The sequence below is a fragment of the Artemia sp. Qi Xiang Cuo genome, chromosome 20 (assembly GCF_049724085.1).
Source record: "Artemia sp. Qi Xiang Cuo chromosome 20, ASM4972408v1, whole genome shotgun sequence".
Classification (NCBI taxonomy): Eukaryota; Metazoa; Arthropoda; class Branchiopoda; order Anostraca; family Artemiidae; genus Artemia; species Artemia sp. Qi Xiang Cuo.
In genome coordinates this window covers 2,219,985-2,241,886 of record NC_142813.1, presented here as the reverse complement: position 1 = coordinate 2,241,886, position 21,902 = coordinate 2,219,985, and the positions used below count along the sequence as shown (strand labels likewise).

General features: G+C 37.3%; 1 long non-coding RNA gene across 1 annotated transcript in view; it reads left to right on the top strand.

Annotated features, from left to right (window-relative positions):
• Nucleotides 1–1,689: 1,689 nt before the first annotated feature.
• LOC148939760 (uncharacterized) overlaps nucleotides 1,690–21,902 on the top strand; it is a 43,918-nt gene continuing 23,705 nt past the window's right edge. The window contains exon 1 of the long non-coding RNA XR_016143484.1: nucleotides 1,690–1,827. This is a non-coding gene — a long non-coding RNA (uncharacterized LOC148939760). The remainder of the gene's footprint in view (nucleotides 1,828–21,902) is intronic.

The following is a 21,902-nucleotide window of genomic DNA, read 5'->3' as shown; positions in this document are numbered from 1 at the left end:
AAGATTCTAAAAAGCTACTTTTTGGTATCTTGGAAAGTGGTCAGGTTGAGAAAAAATAAGCCTTTCAGTAATGAATCCAGGGCCAAAAACATACTAAGAGAAGGTATTGCCAAGTTACTATGTTAACCCTCTTCTGATTTCTAAGTTTTAGAAATTTGCCTACAGGACTCGTTTTAAGTTTCAATATTGTTCCTTATATTCGGTAGAAATCTTAATTATCTTAAAAACGCTCAATTTCTTATTTTTAAAAATATTCTAATTGATTGATTGGAAAAGTACATATCTCTGCTAATTAGAACAAAACTGGCAATTCACTTTTAATGAAGAAGACCCCCAGTGGCAAAATTTTAGCAATAGAAGGTGCCAAATTAAAAAAATAGCATGGGGGAAAAATCAATAAAAAGTAAGCTAAGAGCTTGTGGTACTGAGCAGCTCAGGAAGGTATAGCTTTTTTGAGGGTGTAGTTATCTTTAGTAACCAACAGACTGTTAATGTTCAAACTTTTATAGTTTAAATAATTTTTTTTAACTGAAAGTAAGGAGCGAAATTAAAGCTTAAAACGAACAGAAATCATTCCGTATATGAAAGGGGCTTTCCCTTCCTCAACACCTCGCTTTTTACGCTAAAGTGTTTTTATTATTTAAAAAGCTGAGTTGTGAGAAAGAGTCAAACTTTAGCGTAAAGTGCGAGACATTGAGAAAGGCACTAGAAATTTTTATTTACGTTCAAGTACACACTCTCTCGATCTTCTAGGACCATTATTTCAATACGATTACTCTTGAAAAAACAAACAAAAAAAAAAACAAATACACACACATCCGTAATCTGTCTTCTTGCAAAAATAGCAAAATTCCAGATTTTTGTGTATAGGAGCTCGAAACCTCTACAATAGGATTCTCAAGTACGCTGAATATGATGGTGTGATTTTCATTGAGATTACTTGAATTTTATTGGGTGTTTTTCCCTTATTTCAAAAATCAGGCAAATTTTCTCGTAGCTTTTAATGGGTAGGAAAAGTAATCCATTGATATAAATTCCGTTTTTTAGAGTTTTGGTTAGTATTGAGCCGAGTCACTCCTTACTTGCAGTTCGTTACCACGAACTGTTTAACGAATATTTTGTCAAATTCAACCAACTATCTTTGCTTATTTATTTTCACGGTTCAACGTGGCAACACTGACGTAAACGTGATACTGCACTAAAAATTCCCTGATTTTGAAAATTCAAAACAAACAATCATATCCTTTGTACTTTAAGTGACTATAAACTATAAATTTTAAAAGTCAATTTTTGTTTTCATTCTCTTACGCCAATTTTGCCAGCTTTTTGATTCAGAAAGATACCCTCAGTTATTTTTGCTTGTGCATTTGTCTCTGAAAAATGACTTGATTCTCAATTATAACTGCTTTATTCGAAAGATGGATTGATCTTCGCTGGGTGAAGTTTAAAAGTTAATGACTTGGTTTAAAGAATACTGGAGTTGCCCCCTTAGAAAAATTAAAATAGCCCCTCCTACACTAGGTCCCACGGGTCACACTTTGTCCCACGCGAGGAGCCTTGGGTCCAATACAAGAAAACAGTAATGTTCCCTTGTTTCAAGATCTGTATGGACAGCCATAGCTTATTTTTCCATTCACACCCTTTTTTATTTTTTACTATCCATTGGCTAGTTGCTCAGACAAGAAGCAAGCGCGGTTCCCAAATCTGAAGGGTGTATAATAAAACATAAGGAGTGGATTAATTCAGTACAATACGAGTAGTCAGCTTAATATACGACACTAAGGATCTGTAAAATACAAAAGGGATATTTGGCATCGTATAATTGTAGTAAGTTTGACCTTAAGCTTTTATGTTTCTATATGTAACGGGCCAAAACCCCAAAATCTATTAATAACAAAGGTAAAGCAGTGTGTCCATAAGAAGTCGACACCATTGTTGCCAACTTGGTACAACTGCATCATTTTTGGTACAATTTGGAGGTCCTGGTGCAATACGGCACATTTGGAAATATTTTGGTACAGTTTTACATGCTCTTTTCTGACTCGGATATCTGTTCAAGCTAAAGTTTATAGAATATTTTCTTCTTGTTAGGGAAAACTTTTAACCTGATGTTCAGATGTTGCAAATTAATCTCTTGTGGCACCATTTTAGTCGGAAAACTCATACAATCATTTCAAAGCGTTAGCAACCCTAGTTGGTACTGCTATTTCAAAACAAAATCATAATCAAGCAGGTTTGAGCTAATACATTTCTGAATGCTGGTGTTTTCACCTAATATTCTCTGGTAGTGCAGTGACTTGATCAGAGCCGGGCAATAAGAGTCCCGGGGTTCGATCCTTGCTGCCACAAGGCTGGGCAAAAGACTTGCTGCCGATTCCTATAAAAAGAAACCTGACGACTGAAACGTCGATAAGTGTCAACAGATTATTCACCAACGATGGCTTCGGACTGTATTTATCCTTTTTTCACCTAATGAATGTCTTTTGTGACATACAACTCAGTGCTAAAAACTGCACAGAAAAAGAGAGGCAAGGCCACAACAATGTTTTAATTATATTAAGTAAATGAAAAAACAAGTTTTTTTTAAACTGAAAGTAAGGAGCGACATTAAAACTTAAAACGAACAGAAATTATTCCGTATATGAAAGGGGCAGTCCCCTGCTCAACGCCCAGCTCTTTACGGTAAAGTTTGACTCTTTCTCACAACTCTGCATTATAAATTAATAAAACAAAAACTTTAATGTAAAGAGCGGGGCGTTGAGCAGGGGACAGCCCCTTTCAGATCCGGAATAATTTCTGTTCGTTTTAAGTTTTAATGTCACTCCTTACTTTCGGTTAATAAAAACTTGTTTTTTTTTCATTTAATATCTGAACATTTTTGAATTAATGCACGTTTTGAATTTAGCTCACCGTACATGAATAATTAAAACGAAATTTGCATATTAATTTTACTTTTTTTAAACTAATAATAACCTTATAATAGCCTAAGCTGATTTTTGTTCCAGTTGTTTAAGAATGACTCCTGAATCACAAATACCGTTTAAATTGAACAATAACCTCTTTTAAAAGTTATAAAAGAAGCTTTAGCGTAAGAGCGAGCTATTGAGGAAAGGTAACCCATCTCATATACGTAATATTTTCTGTTCCTGTTAAGTTTTAATGTTGCTTCTCACTGTCAGTTGAAAAACTTGTTTTTTATTTAATTACTGATGGTTTTTAAATAATATACGGGAATCCAGCTCTCCTTCCATTGAAAATTCATTCCCCCACGCAGAAATTATATCCATGGAAAGATTCTCCCACGTAACTTAAATTAGCGATATTTGCGGAACTAATTTTGTAAACCATAGTAACGAAACGGTCAAAGAGGTCGAAACTATTTTTATGAGAATGAAAGTCACAAGTTGAGCAATTCTCAAATCACTGAAATGAATGAAAAAAAATCTTTAAAAGATATATGTAATAATTTATGTTTCTTTTAAGTTTTAATGTTATTCCTTACTTTCAGTTGGAAAGAACTTGTTTTTTTTTTTTTTAAATAACAACCACAATCCGAGGACATACAATATCTTTGGTTTATTATCACATAGAATCATAGTTATGAAGCTTCTTAAGGTTAAATTAAATGCTAAGATTGGCCGGAAAATAACGCTAACAAATTATTACTTCTATCGACCATTGTTTAACAAAATTTGAACTTTAGCGTAAAGAGCGAGGTATTGACGAGAAGGGTAACTTCCTCATATAGGTAATATTAGTGGGTTCGCCCCCTCGTCAATACCTAGCTCTTTACGCTAAAGTATAAATTTAGTTCCAATTCTTTAAGAATGACCCTGAATCACAAAGGCCGTTTAGTTACAATAAATACCTCTTTTGAAATTACTAAAAATACTTTAGCGTAAAGAGCGAGGTATTTAGGAGGGGATGAGCCCACTCATATACGTTATAATTTCTTTTCGTTCTAGGTTTTAATGTTGCTCCTTAATTTCAGTTGAAAAAAATTGTTGTTTTTTTGTATTTAATTTATGATTGTGTTTTAAATAAAGCTGGGAAATCCAGCGCACCCTTCATGGAAATTCTCTTCCCCCGTGAAAAATCCTTCCATTGGAAGATCCTCCCACTTAACCCAATCCCCCTGACCCCCCCTAACCCACCAGAAAAAATCTTCCCCTGAAAACGTTTATATACTTACCAATAACCAATACTATATATAAACAATGGGCAAACTTCATTACTTGCAGCCCTTCCCCTGGGGATTGGGGGGGGGAATTAAGTCGTCCTCAAAGACATAGTTATTAGATTGTTCGACTATGCTGAAAAAAATGGCTATTTCAAAACTTTGACCCGGTGACTTCGGGGAAAAAATGAGCGTGGGAGAGGCTGCCCTCCAATTTTATGGTCACTTAAAAAGTGTACTGGAACTTTTAATTTCCGTTCGAATGAGGCCTCTCGCAAAATTCTAGGACCGCTGGGTCGATACGATGACACCCCTGGAAAAAAAAAATAAACACCCATCCGTGATCTTTCTTCTGGCAAAAAATACAAAATTCCACATTTGTGCAGATTAAAAGCTTGAAAACTCTACAGTAGGGTTCTCTAATGCGCTGAATCTGCTGGTGTGATTTTTATTGAGATTCTATAACTTTAAGGGGGTCTTTCCCCCTTTTTTCGAAATAGGGCAACTTTTGATGAGTTGGAATAAACTTGATGAAACTTATATCTAAAAACAGCATACAAATCCAATTCTTTTGATGTATCTATTTGTATCCAAATTCCGTTTTTTAGAGTTTCGGTAACTATTGAGCCTTATCGCTCCTTACTTACAGTTTGTTACAACGAACTATTTGAAACGCCTTCTTAAATGACTAGGAAGTTTGAATAAAAAATATAAATGAAGTGTCAAATGAAATGAAATATTAAATGAAATGAAATGTCAATTTCATTCTATTTTTTCTTCATTGTTTCTTCAGTGACAAATGAAATGTCGGAACATTGCCCTAATTCAACCTTGTTCGGTGGTTTCTGAACTTATGGTTGCTTACACTTGTAGCGCGAAACCAAGCGAGAAAGATAAGATTTTAGGAATAAAATAAAAATGTAAAAAAAAAACAAACAAAACATCCAACTTGTTAGATACTTGCTGGCTTTGCTATATTTTATTTCTATAATATCTAAATCCATAGTCAAGGCAACCAGCAATAAAGCATAACTTAACTCTTATCTCTCTTGGTCCTTTAATCTCTCTGGTTGTTTTTCTCTCTAGAGCCTGTTGGGTTCTGTGGTTTCAAGTATCAACTGGGGTGTCGTAGCTAGAGAACAAAACTTGAAGACATGGATTGAAAAACTTCCAGTTACAAAATATATTTGAAATCGACGTACCACTGAACGTGCTGAACCAATGATCGGCCGTTTTGCATTGTACATCTTGCACTCCAATCTTAATATATTCCGGTTAACGCCAGTGAGGGTTCACCGAACTTGGCACTAAAGTACCAACCGCTTACATAAATGGTCTCACTAGGTCCAGGCTCTTCTACCTCATGCTCTATGACGCCATATTTTTTTCGTTCGGATGATGCTCGGGCCTCTGGCCCTTGCATGCTTATCATTTTGTTTTAGCACTATTTTTGCTTTGAACTTTGTTGTTTGTCCGGTTTTTTTTTGTGTTTTCAAAAATATTATCTTTAAATGCTTCGATTGTGTTTTGAATCAGTTGCATCATCCTTGAAACAACAAGAATAAAATACTTACAATCTCTTAACCCCAACACGTATTACAATTTCCGCAGTTCTTACCCTGCAATACTAGGATGTTATTATTGCAGAGTTCCTAAAAGTTCATAAGAAACTAAGCTTTTTGAAGGAATAAGGCTCTATAATTGAATAAGAAGAAAAAATAGGAATAAGTTTGTATGGTTTAGGGAAATAATCAGAGACAGGGAACAACATCTTGGAATGAAAGTCGGGCGTATAAAAAGCGGATGTTTTGACTTCGACGATGAAGTTTAAACTAGACCTTGGAAATACCTATATATTATTGTTTATAGAGGGTTAAAAGTAAGTTATTATTATTATACCTTTGAATATTCAGAATGTTATAATTATTTTCATAATGATAAAAAAAAACCTTTGCAGTGACTTTAATCACTAATAATTAAAAGTACACCGTGTTTAACACCTATTAATTACGACCATATGACTCATCGGTTCCATTATTTCCCTCTTTATACTGAAGTCAAAAGCTTCAGTTTTAGATATATTAGCAATTTAAAATAGTCTAATGTGGACACAGTTTTTTTTAACTACTCTGTTTTAATGCACTTTTCCCTTTTCTTACCTTCTTGCATTTCATCCACCTTCTTATATTAAGACTATAGGTTGGCAACAGTACTTGTAAAGCTATTTAAGTTTTACATATAGCCTATTTAGCAATATTTTTTGACCGGTCAAAAAAAAAGTTTAAGTTCCCATCTTCAAAAATGTGGAATTTCATATTTTTGTCAAAATAAAGGTCCGGATGAGTGTTTATTTGTTGTTGTTTTTTTCCCAGGGGTGATCGCATCGAACCAATAGTCTTAAAATATCGGAAAAAGGGTGTGTTTTAACGGAAATTAAAGTTCTAGCGCCATTTTAAGTGACCAAAAAGATTGGAGGGCAACTAGCCCCCTCCCATCCCTTTTTCCCTCAAAGTCATCCAATAAAAATTTCGAGATAGCCATTTTGTTCAGCATAATTGAAAGGCCCAATAACTATGACTTTGGAAATAATGTGACACACACCCCCCGCACTCCCCATAGACCCTAGGGAAAGGTCTTTAAGTAATTTACCCATTGTTTACGTATAGTATTTATTATTGAAAAGTATGAGTACATTTTTCGGGTGGGGGGGCGAGTTTTCTGCTGGGGGGGGGGGGTTCTACGGGAAAAATTTTTCATGCGGAAGGAAGTTTCAGGGGAGTGAACTTCTCAGGAGAAATTTTACACTGTGAGAATTTACCAGAATTCCTATACGAATTTATTTTTATTTTTCTTACTTTCTCTTCGCCGACTCAATTTTACATGTGGAGATGCTAAGGGGAATTTTCCGGGGGGGGGGGGCGGATTTATACTGGATTGGAGTTGTCTAGAGTATGTTACCAAAGGAGGGGGATTTTTCACGGAGAAAATCGCCATGGGGGATTTTCTACGGGAAAATTCTCCAGAGGAAATTTTCTAGGGGAACAACTTTCTACTAGGGGGCGGGTTATCTGCGGGAAAACTTTTCCACGAAGGAGGGGATTTCCGGCATGACTTTAAAAACAATTTTTTCAAATAAAAATCTTTTTCAAATGAAAGTTTGCCAAGAAAAAAAAATTCACCATTAAAAAAAGAAAGTATTTTCCAACTGAAAGTTAGGAGCAACATCACTACTTGAAACGAACTGAAATTATTATTTATTATGAGGGGGCTGCCCTCTCCTCATTACCTCGCTCTTTACGCTAAAGTTTGAAATTTTTTTCCAGTTGTTTAAGAACGAAAACTGAAACACGTGGGCCGTTTAATTAGAATAATAAGCTTTTTAAATGTTCTAAGAAAAACTTTAGCGTAAAGAGTGAGGCATTGAGGAGAGAGTAGCGCTCCTCATATAAGTAATAATTTCTGTTCGTTTTAAGTTTTGATGTTGCTCCTTACTTTTAGTTGAAAAAAAACCTTTTTATTTAATTTCCTTGAAGTAGAAATGTATACCCAAAATGCTAAATAGTTTCTTCAAGTCTTATTTTAAAAAATAAACTAATTGAAAGCCTTCGTTAAAATGTAGCTTGCCAAAAGTCAAGGAGTCTAGATTCTGTTCTGAATGAAACTTAAAACTTTGTTTCTTGGCCAAGGAGATCCTGATATACTACAACTACTAACAAATCACCGCAGTACCGCTTATGCTCCGCCTCCAACAAAGTTACGTATGCTCCACCTCCATCCCAATTATTTATAGCCTCGCTCTCAATTTATAGCCTCCCAATCAATTTATAACTACATCCTCCCAAAAAGCTCCCATTTCCCTTAAATCTTTCTTTACGTCAGCCTCCCAGCCCAGCCGTGGACGACGTGCGTTCTGTTTAGCCCTAGACAGTTGGCCGAAAAAAAAAAAATCTTTGGCAATCTGTCATCCTTCATCCAAGAACGTACCCTAGCCATCTGAACCTTTCTCTCATTATAGCCCTTGAAAACAGGATTGAACCACACTTTTCGTACAGTCTACTGTGGGAAATACCGTCAGTCAGTTGGGTACCCAAAACAATCCGTAGACAATTTTTATGGAATGAATTTTTTTCCTTTTTCCGGAGTGTCCACGCTTTACAGTCATATCTGACCACTGTCATCACTTTAGCTTCCAATATTCTAATCTTATCTTGGGGCGCAGAAACAGATTTGGGACTAGGAGCTGTAAGTCCATGGCTAAGAGAAGCCGAATCTTAAAGAAAAAAATGTTTGGAGCATGGTCCCCCTAAAAATCAGGATCCAAAAAAAACCTAAAACATTTATGATGGGTCAAACCTATATTACATGGTCCTTGGTACAAGAGGGTTCAAGTGTACCCGAAAAATTAGAAAAAATGACTTCCCAAAACAAGGCCAACAAACTCTTTTTTCTGTGCAGATTAAAATTTAAAGTCAGAAGACTTTGCGACAAAGAGACCCTAATGTACAAGAAAATTTATTTTCTTGGAATGGTGCCCCTTCTAAAATCGCGGCCCAAGAAAGTGTCAAAACGAAGGCCGTATCCAAGGACAGGAGGACATCCAGTGTACCTTCCCCCTATATTTTTGGCCGACTTGTACAAAATTAAAAAATGCAAGTAAAAAAATTTGTTTCCTTTTCTTTTTTTTTTGGTAAAAATGAACAAAAATACCCCTCGCCATAACAAGAATCCTGGGTACGGCCCTGGTCAAAGGACTTTTTTCTGATTTACTTAAAACTTTCAAGAATTTTTACCTTGGCTAAGGGGATTATAAGTTTTTGCTGGGAGGGTGTTAGGGGGTTCGGAAATGAGCTAAAATCTTATCGACCTTGATCAGTGGTGAAACCAAAAAAGGGCCAAGATTTTTTCTGTCGGAACATTTATTTGGAAAACCTAAGTAAACCATAGGTATTATCTGATTCACTTTAAAGTTACATCTAGGCAGTGCCAAGAGAATCTTATTAAAATGTAAAAAATAGGATGTCCCTATAAATTCGTAACGACTGAAACTAGACGCAATATTCTTTCATATTGCTCCTATATTCTACAATCCGATCTAGCATTTGGAATGTATGGCCGAATTTTACTTGTTAAATATAATCGAACTCGCATATAAATCAAACAGTTCGTGGTAACGAACTGTAAGTAAGGAGCGACCCGACTCAATGGTAACCGAAACTCTAAAAAACGCAATTTTGATACCAATATATACCTCAAAAGAATAAAATTTTAATGCTGATTTCAAATATATAAGTTTCATCAAGTTTAGTCGTACCCATCAAAAGTTAAGCACCTGAGAATACTTGTCTGATTTTCGAAAAAAGGGGGAAACACCCCCTAAAAATTATGGAGTCTTAATAAAAATCACATCATCATATTTAGCATCAGAGAACCCTACTGTAGAGGTTTCAAGCACCTATCTACAAAAATGTGGAATTTTGTATTTTTTTCCAGAAGAATCACTTTTCCAGAGATCACGGATGCGTGTTTATTTGTTTTTTTGTTTTCTTTCTTTTTCCCAGGGGTGATCGTATCGACCCAGTGATCCTAGAATATCGTGGGAGGACTCATTGGAACGGAAATTAAAAGTTCTATTGCTCTTTTAAAGTGACCAAAAAAAATGGAGGGCAACTAGGCCCCCTCCCACGCACATTTTTTCCAAAAGTCACCGGATCAAAATTTTGAGATACCTTTTTGTTCAGCATGGTCGAAAATATGATAACTATGTCTTTTAGGATAATATCCCCCGAAGTCCCCGGGGGAAGGGCTGAAAGTTATGAAGTTTACTCAATGTTAACATATAGTATTGGTTATTGGGAAGTATACAGACGTTTTCAGGGGGTATTTCTTCTGGTAGTGAGGGAGGGGGTGGGTCGGGGATTATGTGGGAGGATCTTTCCATGAAGGAAGTTTTCATGGGGGAAGGGACATTGCTATGAAGAGGGCACCGGATTTCCCAGCATTATTTAAAAAAAAATCAGACATTAAATAAAAAAAAACAAGTTTTTCAACTGAAAGTAAGGAGCAACATCAAAAATTAGAACGATCAGAAAATATTACGTATATGGTTGGGTTCACCCGCTAGTCAATACCTCGCTCTTTAAGCCAAAATTTGTTTACTACTTTCATAAGAGCTATTTATTCTAATTAACGGCCTTTGTGATTAAGGGGTCATTTTTAAAGAATTGGAACAAAATTCGAACTTTAACTTAAAGAGCAAGGTATTAACTAGGGGGAGAACCTCTTATATACGTATAAAAAAATATGAATATAGAAGTTCGGTACGTAAAGTTAATTCGTAAGTTACGTATATTTATTACTAATAAAAACGTTAGTTAATAAAATTAAACAAGTTTCGAGAAAGCCATTTAACCAAATAAAAGTAAAATTAATATGAACATTTTGTTGTAATTATTCATGTATAGTGAGCCAAAATCAAAACCTGCATTAATTCAAAAACTTTCAAAAATTAAATAAAAAAAAACAAGGTTTTTTCTAACTGAAAGTAAGGAACGACGTTAAAACTTAAAACGAACAGAAATTATTCCGTATATGAAAGAGGCTGTCCCCTCCAAAACGCCTCGCTCTTTACGCTAAAGTTTGACTTTCTCACAACTCTATTTTCTGAGTTGTAAAATATTTCTGGTCCTCTACAGCGCCTCAGTCCCTTCACTCAAAAAGATGTTATTTCTTTAGCCCAGACTATGATACTTGAGTGTTTCAAGCTAATTGGAAAAAAAGTTTTTGTCCTTTTTAAGCCACATTTTGAGGAGACTGTTTCCCTAAACTGAACTGCCCTTGCATGGTAGGTCCACTTCATCTAGGAATCATAGTGTTACACTTCAAATCATCCAGAAAATATCTTGTTTACTATTCGCTTTCAACAAGCAACCGTGATTAGTGCTATGAAGGTGAATAACAATGCCGCGGTTAACGTAGGAAATGAGATTTGCAGCTGGTTTTGCATTAAATCAGGAGCTAAGCAGGGTTGTGTTCTATCCCCCTTTGTATGGATTATTTTGAAGGATTTTGTCTTAAGGAGCACATGAAAGGTGATGGGAGACCAGGAATCAAATGGGGAGGAAAAAGTCTCCTGGACTTAGATTATGCTGACGATTTAAGCATATTAAGCATACTAGCGATTTAAGCACCTAGATGAAAGTGTGAGCAAAATAAATGAACTTTTAGAGGTTTTGCGGGTTCAGGGTGCTGGAATAGGTTTGAAGATTAATGTTAAGAGGACTGAGTCACTAAGGCTAGGAAGTTTGAAAGAATAGGAAGATAAGTCTGCAAACCAATATTAGAATATTAGAAGGTACAGTGATGACAATGGTCAAATATGGCTCTGAAGCATGGGCGCTCCGAAAAGCGGATGAAGATTTGCTAGATGTTTTCCAGAGAAATTGCTTAAGGATTGTTCTGGGTTCCCGGCTGACTGACCGTAATTCAAACAATAGGCTTTACGAACAATGTAGTTCAATACCACTCTCTAGGGCTATAAAGAAAGAAAGGTTGAGGTGGCTAGGGCACGTTGTGCGGATGAACGATGACAGATTGCCAAAGATTGTCTTTTTCGACCAACCGTCTAGAGCTAAACGGAAAGTAGGTCGTCCTCGTCTGGGGTGGGAGGACGTCATAAAGAAATATTTAAAGGAAATGGAAACTTCGTAGGAGGGTGTTAAAAGGGAGGCTTTGAATAGATTGGGATGTAGGAGGAGCGTGCGTGGCTGTGTTGGCTTCAGGCGGCTTGTTGCTGCTGTGAGTTGTTAGTAGTAGTAGTAGTAGTGCATATATTTATTTATATATTTTTTTTAAACGGCTCTATATTTTGAAATCATATTTATGAGCACATTCATTTCAAGTGCATAAATAACGTCAATTTCCCCCCAAGAGCGGTTGTATCGTTTTTATTATCTATCATGCATGCAAAATGACAAAAGATGACAAATGACTCTGAACAGCCAAAGAAAAAGGCACGAAACAAGACACAGCAGGTTGTGGGGGAGTGTCCTCCTCAAAAACATATTGTCTATCTAGAAATCAACTACGCTTAACAAAATGGCTATCTCAAAATTTGATTGGATGTGTTTGGGGAAATGATGGGCAGGGGGGCTAGGTGCCCTCCAATCATTTTTCACTATTAAAACGGGCACTAGCCCTTTCAATTTCCAATCGATTGAGCCTTTTTTGAAGTTTCTCTGACAACGCCGTCTATAAAAACCTTATATGCACCCAGGGCATAACTTAAAACCCTTACCCTGAGGGTTGTGGGGGAGTGTCCTTCTCAAAAACATATTTTCTATCTGGAAACCAACTAAGCTGAACAAAATGGCTATCTCAAAGTTTTGATTGGATGCGTTTGGGGTAATGATGGGCGTGGGGAGGGGGGCTAGTTGCCCTCCAATCACTTTCGACTATTGAAAAGGGTACTAGCCCTTCAAATTTCCATTCGAACGAGCCTGTCTTGAAGTTTCTACGACAACGCCTTCTATAAAAACCTTATGTGCCCCCAGGGCATAACTTTAAACCCTTGCCCTGAGGGTTGTGGGGGAGTGTCCTCCTCAAAACATATTTTCTATCGGGAAATCAACTACGCTGAAAAAAAATGGCTGTCTTAAAATTTTGATTGGATGTGTTTGGGGGAATGATGGGCGTGGGGGGGGCTAGTTGCCCTCCAATTACTTTCGCCTATTAAAAAGGGCACTAGAACTCTCAATTTCAAATCGAATGAGCCCCTTTTGAAGTATCTCCAACGCCCCCTTCCATATGAAGTGCCCAGCTCTAAAGGAAAAAAATAACAAATAGTACATTGTGCCAACATTATTCTTATATACCCTCAGGGCATAACTTAAAACCCTTTCCCCCAGGGTTGTGGGGGATTGTCCTCCTCAAAAAAATATCTTCTATCTGGAAATCAACTACGCTGTACCAAATGGCTAACTCAAAATTTTGATTGGATGAGTTTGGGGAAATGATGGGCGTGGCGGGGGGGGGGGGACAATTTGCCCTCCAATCAATTTCGACTATTAAAAAGGGCACTAGCCCTTCGAATTTCCATTAAATGAGCCTGTTTTGAAATTTCTACAACAACGCCTTCTATAAAAACCTTATATGCCCCCAGGGCATAACTTAAAACCCTTGCCCTGAGGGTTGTGGGGGAGTTTCCTCCTCAAAAACAAATTTTCTATCTGGAAATCAATTACGCTGAAAAAAAAGGCTGTCTCAAAATTTTGATTGGATGTGTTTGGGGGAATGATGGGCGTGGGGGGGGGGGGGCTAGTTGCCCTCCAATCACTTTTGACTATTAAAAAGGGAACTAGAACTCTCAATTTCAAATCGAATGAGCCCCTTTTGAAGTTTCTCTGACGACCCCTTCCAAATGAAGTACCCAGCTCAAAAGGAAAAAAATAACAAATAGTACATTGTGCCAACATTATTCCTATATACCCTCAGGGCATAACTTAAAACCTTTGTCCCAAGGGTTGTGGGAGATTGTCCTCCTCAAAACATAATTTATATCTGGAAATCAACTACGCTGTACCAAATGGCTATCTCAAAATTTTGATTGGATGAGTTTGGGTAAATGATGGGCGTCGGGGGGGGGGGGGCTAGTTGCCCTCCAATCACTTTCGACTATTAAAAAGGGCACTAGCCCTTCGAATTTCCATCGAATGAGCCTGTTTTGAAGTTTCTACGACAACGCCTTCTATAAAAAACCTTTTGTGCCCCGAGGGTATAACCTAAAACCCTTGCCCTGAGGGTTGTGGGGGAGTGTCCTCCTCAGAAACATATTTTCTATCTGGAAATCAACTACGCCGAATAAAATGGCTATCTCAAAATTTGATTGGACGTGTTTGAGGGAATGATGGGCGTGGGGGGGGGGGTATTTTCCCTCCAATCACTTTCGGCTATTAAAAAGGGGACTAGAACTCTCAATTTCTAATCGAATGAGCCCCTTTTGAAGTTTCAATGACGACCCCTTCCATATGAAGTGCCCTGCTAAAGAAAAAATAATACTTTGTAGATTGTGTCAACATCGTTCTTATATGCCCTCAGGGCATAACTCAAAACCCTTTCCCCGAGGGTTGTGGGGGAATGTCCTCCTCAAAAACATATTTTCAATCTGGAAATCAACTACGCTTAACAAAATGGCTATATCAAAATTTGATTGGATGTGTTTGAGGAAATGATGGGCGGGGGGGGGGGCTATGTGCCCTCCAGTCACTTTTTACTAGTAAAAAGGGCACTAGCCCTTTCAATTTCCACTCGAATGAGCCTTTTTTGAAGTTTCTCTGACAACGCCGTCTATAAAAACCTTATATGCACCCAGGGCATAACTTAAAACCCTTACCCTGAGGGTTGTGGGGGAGTGTCCTTCTCAAAAACATATTTTCTATCTGGAAACCAACTAAGCTGAACAAAATGGCCATCTCAAAATTTTGATTGGATGCGTTGGGGGAATGATGGGCGTGGGGAGGGGGGCTAGTTGCCCTCCAATCACTTTCGACTATTGAAAAGGGCACTAGCCCTTCGAATTTCCAATTGAACGAGCCTGTCTTGAAGTTTCTACGACAGCGCCTTCTATAAAAACCTTATGTGCCCCCAGGGCATAACTTCAAACCCTTGCCCTGAGGGTTGTGGGGGAGTGTCCTCCTCAAAACATATTTACTATCCGGAAATCAACTACGCTGAACAAAATGGCTGTCTCAAAATTTTGATTGGATGTGTTTGGGGGAGTGATGGGCGTGGGGGGGGCTAGTTGCTCTCCAATCACTTTCGACTATTAAAAAGGGCACTATAACTCTCAATTTCCAATCGAATGAGCCCCTTTTGAAGTTTCTACGACGACCCATTCCATATGAAGTGCCCAGCTCTAAAGGAAAAAATAACAAATACTACATTGTGCCAACATCGTTCTTATATACCCTCAGGGCATAACTTAAAACCTTGCCCCGAGGGTTGTGGGGGAGTGTCCTCCTCAAAAAAAATATTTTCTATCTGGACTACGCTCAACTACGCTGTACAAAATCAACAACGCTGTACAAAATGGCTATCTCAAAATTTTGATTGGATGAGTTTGGGGAAATGATGGGCGTGGGGAGGTCTAGTTGCCCTCCAATCACTTTAGACTATTAAAAAGGGCACTAGACCTTCGAATTTCCAATCGAATGAGCCTGTTTTGAAGTTTCTACAACAACGCCGTCTTTAAAAACCTTATATGCCCCCAGGGCATAACTTAAAACCCTTGCCCTGAGGGTTGTGGGGGAGTGTCCTCCTCAAAAACATATTTTCTATCTGGAAATCAACTATGCTGAACAAAATGACTATCTCAAAATTTAATTGGATGCGTTTGAGGGAATGATGGGTGTGGGGGGGGGGGCTATGTGCCCTCCAATCACTTTCGAATATTAAAAGGGGCACTAGAAATCTCAATTTCCAATCAAAGAAACCCTTTTTGAAGTCTCTACTACGACCCCTTCCATATGAAGTGCCCTGCTTTAAAGAAAAAAATAATAATTAGTACAGTCTGCCAACATCGTTCTTATATGCCCTCAGGGCATAACTTAAAACCCTTGCCCCGAGGGCTGTGGGGGAGTTTCTTCCTCAAAAACATATTTTCTCTCTGGAAATCAACTACGCTGAACAAAATGGCTATCTCAAAATTTTGATTGGATGTGTTTGGGGGAATGATGGGCGTTGGGGGGGCTAGTTGCCCTCCAATTACTTTCGACTATTAAAAGGGGCACTAGCCAATGCAATTTCCAATCGAATGAGCCGTTTTCCAAGTTTCTACGACAACTCCTTCGATACAAAGTGCCTGGCTTCAGAAAAAAAACACATTGTGGGCACAATGTTTTTTTTTACAATTGTCAAAATTTTAAGACAGCCATTTTTTTCAGCGTAGTTCGTTTCCAGATAGTAAATATGTTTTTGAGGAGGACACTCCCCCACAGCCCTCAGGACAAGGGTTTGAAGTTATGCCTTGGGGGCACATAAGGTTTTTATAGAAGGCGTTGTCGTAGAAACTTCAAGACAGGCTCGTTCGATTGGAAATTCGAAGGGCTAGTACCCTTTTCAATAGTCGAAAGTGATTGGAGGGCAACTAGCCCCCCTCCCCACGCCCATCATTCCCCCAAACGCATCCAATCAAAATTTTGAGATAGCCATTTTGTTCAGCGTAGTTGGTTTCCAGATATAAAATATGTTTTTGAGAAGGACACTCCCCCACAACCCTCAGGGTAAGGGTTTTAAGTTTCAGCCCTGGATGCATATAAGGTTTTTATAGACGGCGTTGTCAGAGAAACTTCAAAAAAGGCTCAATCGATTGGAAATTGAAAGGGCTAGTGCCCTTTTTAATAGTCAAAAGTGATTGGAGGGCACCTAGCCCCCCGCCCATCATTTTCCCAAACACATCCAATCAAAATTTTGAGATAGCCATTTTGTTCAGCGTAGTTGATTTCCAGATAGAAAATATGTTTTTGAGGAGGACACTCCCCCACAATCCTCGGGGCAAGGGTTTTAAGTTATGCCCTGAGGGCATATAAGAAAAATGTTGGCAAAATGTACAAAGTATTATTTTTTCTTTAGCAGGGCACTTCATATGGAAGGGGTCGTCATTGAAACTTCAAAAGGGGCTCATTCGATTAGAAAATGAGAGTTCTAGTCCCCTTTTTAATAGTCGAAAGTGATTGGAGGGAAAATCCCCCCCCCCCACGCCCATCATTCCCTCAAACACAACCAATCAAATTTTGAGATAGCCATTTTGTTCAGCGTAGTTGATTTCCAGATAGAAAATATGTTTTTGAGGAGGAAACTCCCCCACAGCCCTCGGGGCAAGGGGTTTAAGTTATGCCCTGAGGGCATATAAGAACGATGTTGGCAGACTGTACTAAGTATTATTTTTTTCTTTAGAAGGGCACTTCATATGGAAGGGGTCGTCATAGAAACTTCAAAAGGGGCTCATTCGATTTGAAATTGAGAGTTCTAGTGCCCTTTTTAATAGTCAAGGGTTTTAAGTTATGCCCTGAGGGCATATAGGAACGATGTTGGCAAAACCCCCTCCCCACGTCCATCATTCCCCCAAACACATCCAATCAAAACTTTGAGATAGCCATTTTGTTAAGCGTAGTTGATTTCCTGATAGAAAATATACTTTTGAGGAGGACACTCCCCCACAACCCTCAGGGCAAGGGTTATAAGTTATGCCCTGGGGGCATATAAGGTTTTTATTGAAATCTTTGTCGTAGAAACTTGAAAAAGGGCTCATCCGATTTAAAAATTCAAGGGGATAGAACCCTTTTTAATAGTCGAAAGTGATTTGAGGGTAACTAATCCCCCTCTCACGCTCACCTTTTCCCAAAACACATCCAATCAAATTTTTTGAATAGCAATTTTATTCAGCGTAACGTAGTTGAAAGTTTTGGAAATTAAGTATGTAAAGATGGAGACCCCTCAACCCAGAGACTTTAGGGCAAGAATCGTTTGATATTCCCTGGGGGCATATAAGGTTTTTATTGAAAGTGCGGTTGTAGAAGCTTGAAAAAGGGTTCATTCCGTTGTAACTAGAAAGAGCTAGTGTCTTTTTTAATAGTTGAAAGTGATTGGATAGCGACTAACGCTCCTCTCACGCCAACCATTTTCCAAAACACATCCAATCAAAATTTTGAGATATCCATTTTCTTCAACGTAGTTGAACATTCTGGAAATTAGGTCTTTTAGGATTATAACTCCCTCAGAGCCCTCATTGCAAGGGTTGTAAGTTATGCCCTGGGGGCATACAAGGTTTATATAGAAAGTTGTTGTATAAGTCATAGGCAGCACGATCGCGCTGCCCAAGTAAAGAACGGGGACACTCGAGAACAAGACAAGAAACGGGGACTAAGTAAAGAGGAGGACACTCCCCCATACCTCAGGGCAAGGGTTTTAAGTTATGCTCTGGGGGTATATAAGAACGATGTTGGCACAATGTATTATTTATTATTTTTTTCCTTAGTTTTTTCCTTAAATTTTTTCCTTAATTTTTCCAAGGCCAGAACAAAATTTGCAATTTACTGAAAAAATACAAATGAATGTGCATTGTCAGTTTAATATACATATACTGATATTTAGTAATAAAAATGTTAATATTATTTGATTTATTAAAGTTATAAAAGCAAAAACATTTATATTTTTTCAGTAAAGTGCAAATTTTGTTCTGGCCTTGAGAAGGCATAGGGGTTTTTCGCCCAACTTATATTAATTTCTGCTCGTTTTGAGTTTGACTCGGTTAATTATTGCAATTTGTGTTCGTTTCGGGTTACATTTATTTATCGATGCTGATTTGTGGTAGTTTCACGCTTGGTAGATGTTTTGATTTAATTTTTGCTCATTTTTTGTTTAATGGTGTTCTTTACTTTTCTTTGAAATACTTATTTTGTGGAATTTTTTTTTTAATTAATAACGCATAACAACATTGTTATAACAGTTATAATAGTAACATTAGCCGTTTTTTGACCCTTTTCCAGGGGAACCAATTTTTCTTTTCTTTTTCTTCTGAATTGGGATCCTCTTTACTTAAACACTTAAGAATATATTTTTGAGCCAACCGAAAAAAATGTTGGACCTTTTTTGGTCCTCGTTTCTGAGAGACAAGTGCCCCTAAACTTTTTTTAACATTCGGCTTCCCTTGTCATTGGGATTTACAACTATAAATTACAATCTGATCGGTACCAAACATTTTTATGATACCCTTCTCCCTCCCAAAAAAGTCTTGGTCTTCCTAGCCTAGGGAGAGATTCTTGAAATTTTCGAACAAATTATAAAAATATTTTTGAACCATTTTCAGACCCCGTATTTTGGAAGACTTTACTGAAACAAAATAGATTTTTGTATTTTTTCTAGGATCCATTTCTGTGGGAGCCACATTTTCTAATCAGTCTTTTCTTGTCCGTTCGGATGTCAATGGCCTAAAGACTTAAGGCCATAAGTTCCCTGTCATTAAAAAACTTAATTCTTCGTGGAGCCTTAGTTTTGAGGGCTCATGCGCCTAAACTAAAATTATTTTCGTACATTCGTGTTCCATTTGCTCACAAAGTTAAATTTTCAAAGTTTCAGCCGGTTCAAATACAAATTTAATTTGCCGTTTTTGGCCCTCTGTCGGACTCAGTTTTAGGAACTGATATTTTTTCTAGTTTTCCTTCTGAATTAGGGTTCCTTAACCGAAGGATATTATGATATAATTGTTGAACCGACTAGATTAGAAAAAAATAACCCCTTTTTATCCCCATTTTCGGGAGCTTGCACTAAAAATTGTTGTTATGTTCATTGTCTCCTCTTGTCCCAACGATCTATGGCTCTAAGTCTTGTGCTGAAATCTGGCCAAATTTTTTGGTCCTTTTTTGGGCCTTCAACACCTTCCCCCATGGATTTTCCATTTGACTCAGGGAAACATTCCTGAACGTTACAAGCCAACCGACCCCCAATTCCTCTATAGGACCTACGAGTAAATAATTGGCAATTTGTATATAATTTACGGCCCTTGCACCAGGGGCTGAGGGATAGTCATGTTATCTTCAGAGCCATATTTATTCGAAATTTCTATAATTTTGTGCAAAATGGCTCTTTCAATATTTTGATCTGATACCTTAAGGGGGTTAGAGTTAATCAGTTAGCAAAAACGGGCTCGAGTGTGTGTGGGGGGGGGGGGGTGGTAGTTCCACAGCAATCAGTTGCTTACGCTTTAAAAAGATACTAAAACTTAATCGAATAAGACCGCTATTTATTCGAAATTTCTATAATTTTGTGCAAAATGGCTCTTTCAATATTTTGATCTGATACCTTAAGGGGGTTAGAGTTAATCAGTTAGCAAAAACGGGCTCGAGTGTGTGTGTGGGGGGGGTGGTAGTTCCACAGCAATCAGTTGCTTACGCTTTAAAAAGATACTAAAACTTAATCGAATAAGACCGCTCCGAAGTTATACGATCACCCCAGCCAAATATATTTCGTTGATTTTTATGCTGGAAATTGGAAACACTTCCGCACTAGTTACCTTATATTATCATAAATTTCATCTTGATGTACTGTTACTTCTGTTATTTCCAAGCTTTGTTTTTTTAGATTTTCCCTTTTAAATAACAAGTTAACATTATACAATGAATTATGTACTAATATATGTCTCTTGTGTTTTTGTTTCTTTTCATTCTGCTATGGCCCCAATTCCATTTATTCTAAATAACTTTTGTCCATCTCTGAATGATAAAAGCTAGAGTGAATCTGAGACATTACAAAAAAAAAAAAAAAAAAAAAAAAAATCAAAAGAGTGAAACTGGGAAAATAAAAGCTGGATGCAATTAAACTAGAACTTTCTCTTAAATTTCAACGAATAAGCTCGGAAATCTTATGAACGTAAAAAATTAAGGATTCTGTTATTATACTATTTAGTAAAGAATACGACATAAAAAATACTATGACACCCTTTTGTCTATTTTGTGTATTCAAGTTTCTTGAAATTCTGGAGCCAATTTGACAATGATTCGTCACGCAGAAAAAGAAATTTTTCAGTATGTTTCAGTTTAGTTCAGTTCTGCTAAAGAACACATTTCAACATTGACAATGTCAGTTAATAAGGACAGTTTATACGGATTAAGGACGACAGATTGTCAAAGGTTATGCTTTCTGACCATCCCTCTGGGACCAAGCGAAAAGGAGATCGTTCAAGAATGAGTCCAGAAGAGGTTATAAGAACGGATTTTAAGGAAATAGTAACTTGATGGGGGGGGGGGGTTAAGAGTGAAGCTTTTTATAGACTGGACAGGATGAGCAGAATGTCCAGGTGCATTGGCCTCAGGTGGCTTCGTGCTGCATTAAGTTATTTTTAGTAGTCGTTTTTCCTTTAAAATTTTACACAGAAATATATCAGATTTTAAAAAGATGGGGTTATTGGCTTCTCTTTCTGGTATATGCTTAAGAAATAATTTGCTTTTCTTCAAGAAATTGATCACAGAAAAAAAAAGGAAATTAAGTCTCGTAATGCCCACAATAAAATTTCAGTATGCCACCTAAAGGGGTGAAAGCTCTCTTCTTATGGAGGAAAGGGCAAGTTATTTATGAAAATTCTAGTTAATTTGAATAGTAAATACACAATATCAGCTATTTTTCTCGAAGCATTGTTTTGCAAAAGTTATACTTTAATGTAAACAATGAAATTATACAATGAAAATTATACAAATGAAATTATACACATAATTCATTGTATAATGTTAACTTGTTATTTAAAAGGGAAAATCTAAAAAACAAAGCTTGGAAATAACAGAAGCAACAGTACATCAAGATGAAATTTATGATAATATAAGGTAACTAGTGCGGAAGTGTTTCCAATTTCCAGCATAAAAATCAACGAAATATATTTGGCTGGGGTGATCGTATAACTTCGGAGCGGTCTTATTCGATTAAGTTTTAGTATCTTTTTAAAGCGTAAGCAACTGATTGCTGTGGAACTACCACATCCCACCCCCCCCCCCCCGAGCCCGGTTTTGCTAACTGGTCCAACTCGAACCCCCTAAGATATCAGATCAAGACATTGAAATAGCCATTTTGCACAAAATCATGGAACTGCCTCCAAGATTGCAATGCAGAAGAAGGAAAAAACACTATCAGTGGTTTTTTTCCAACCTCCAAAAAAAACTTTGTCACCTGATTATAAAAAAAAAAA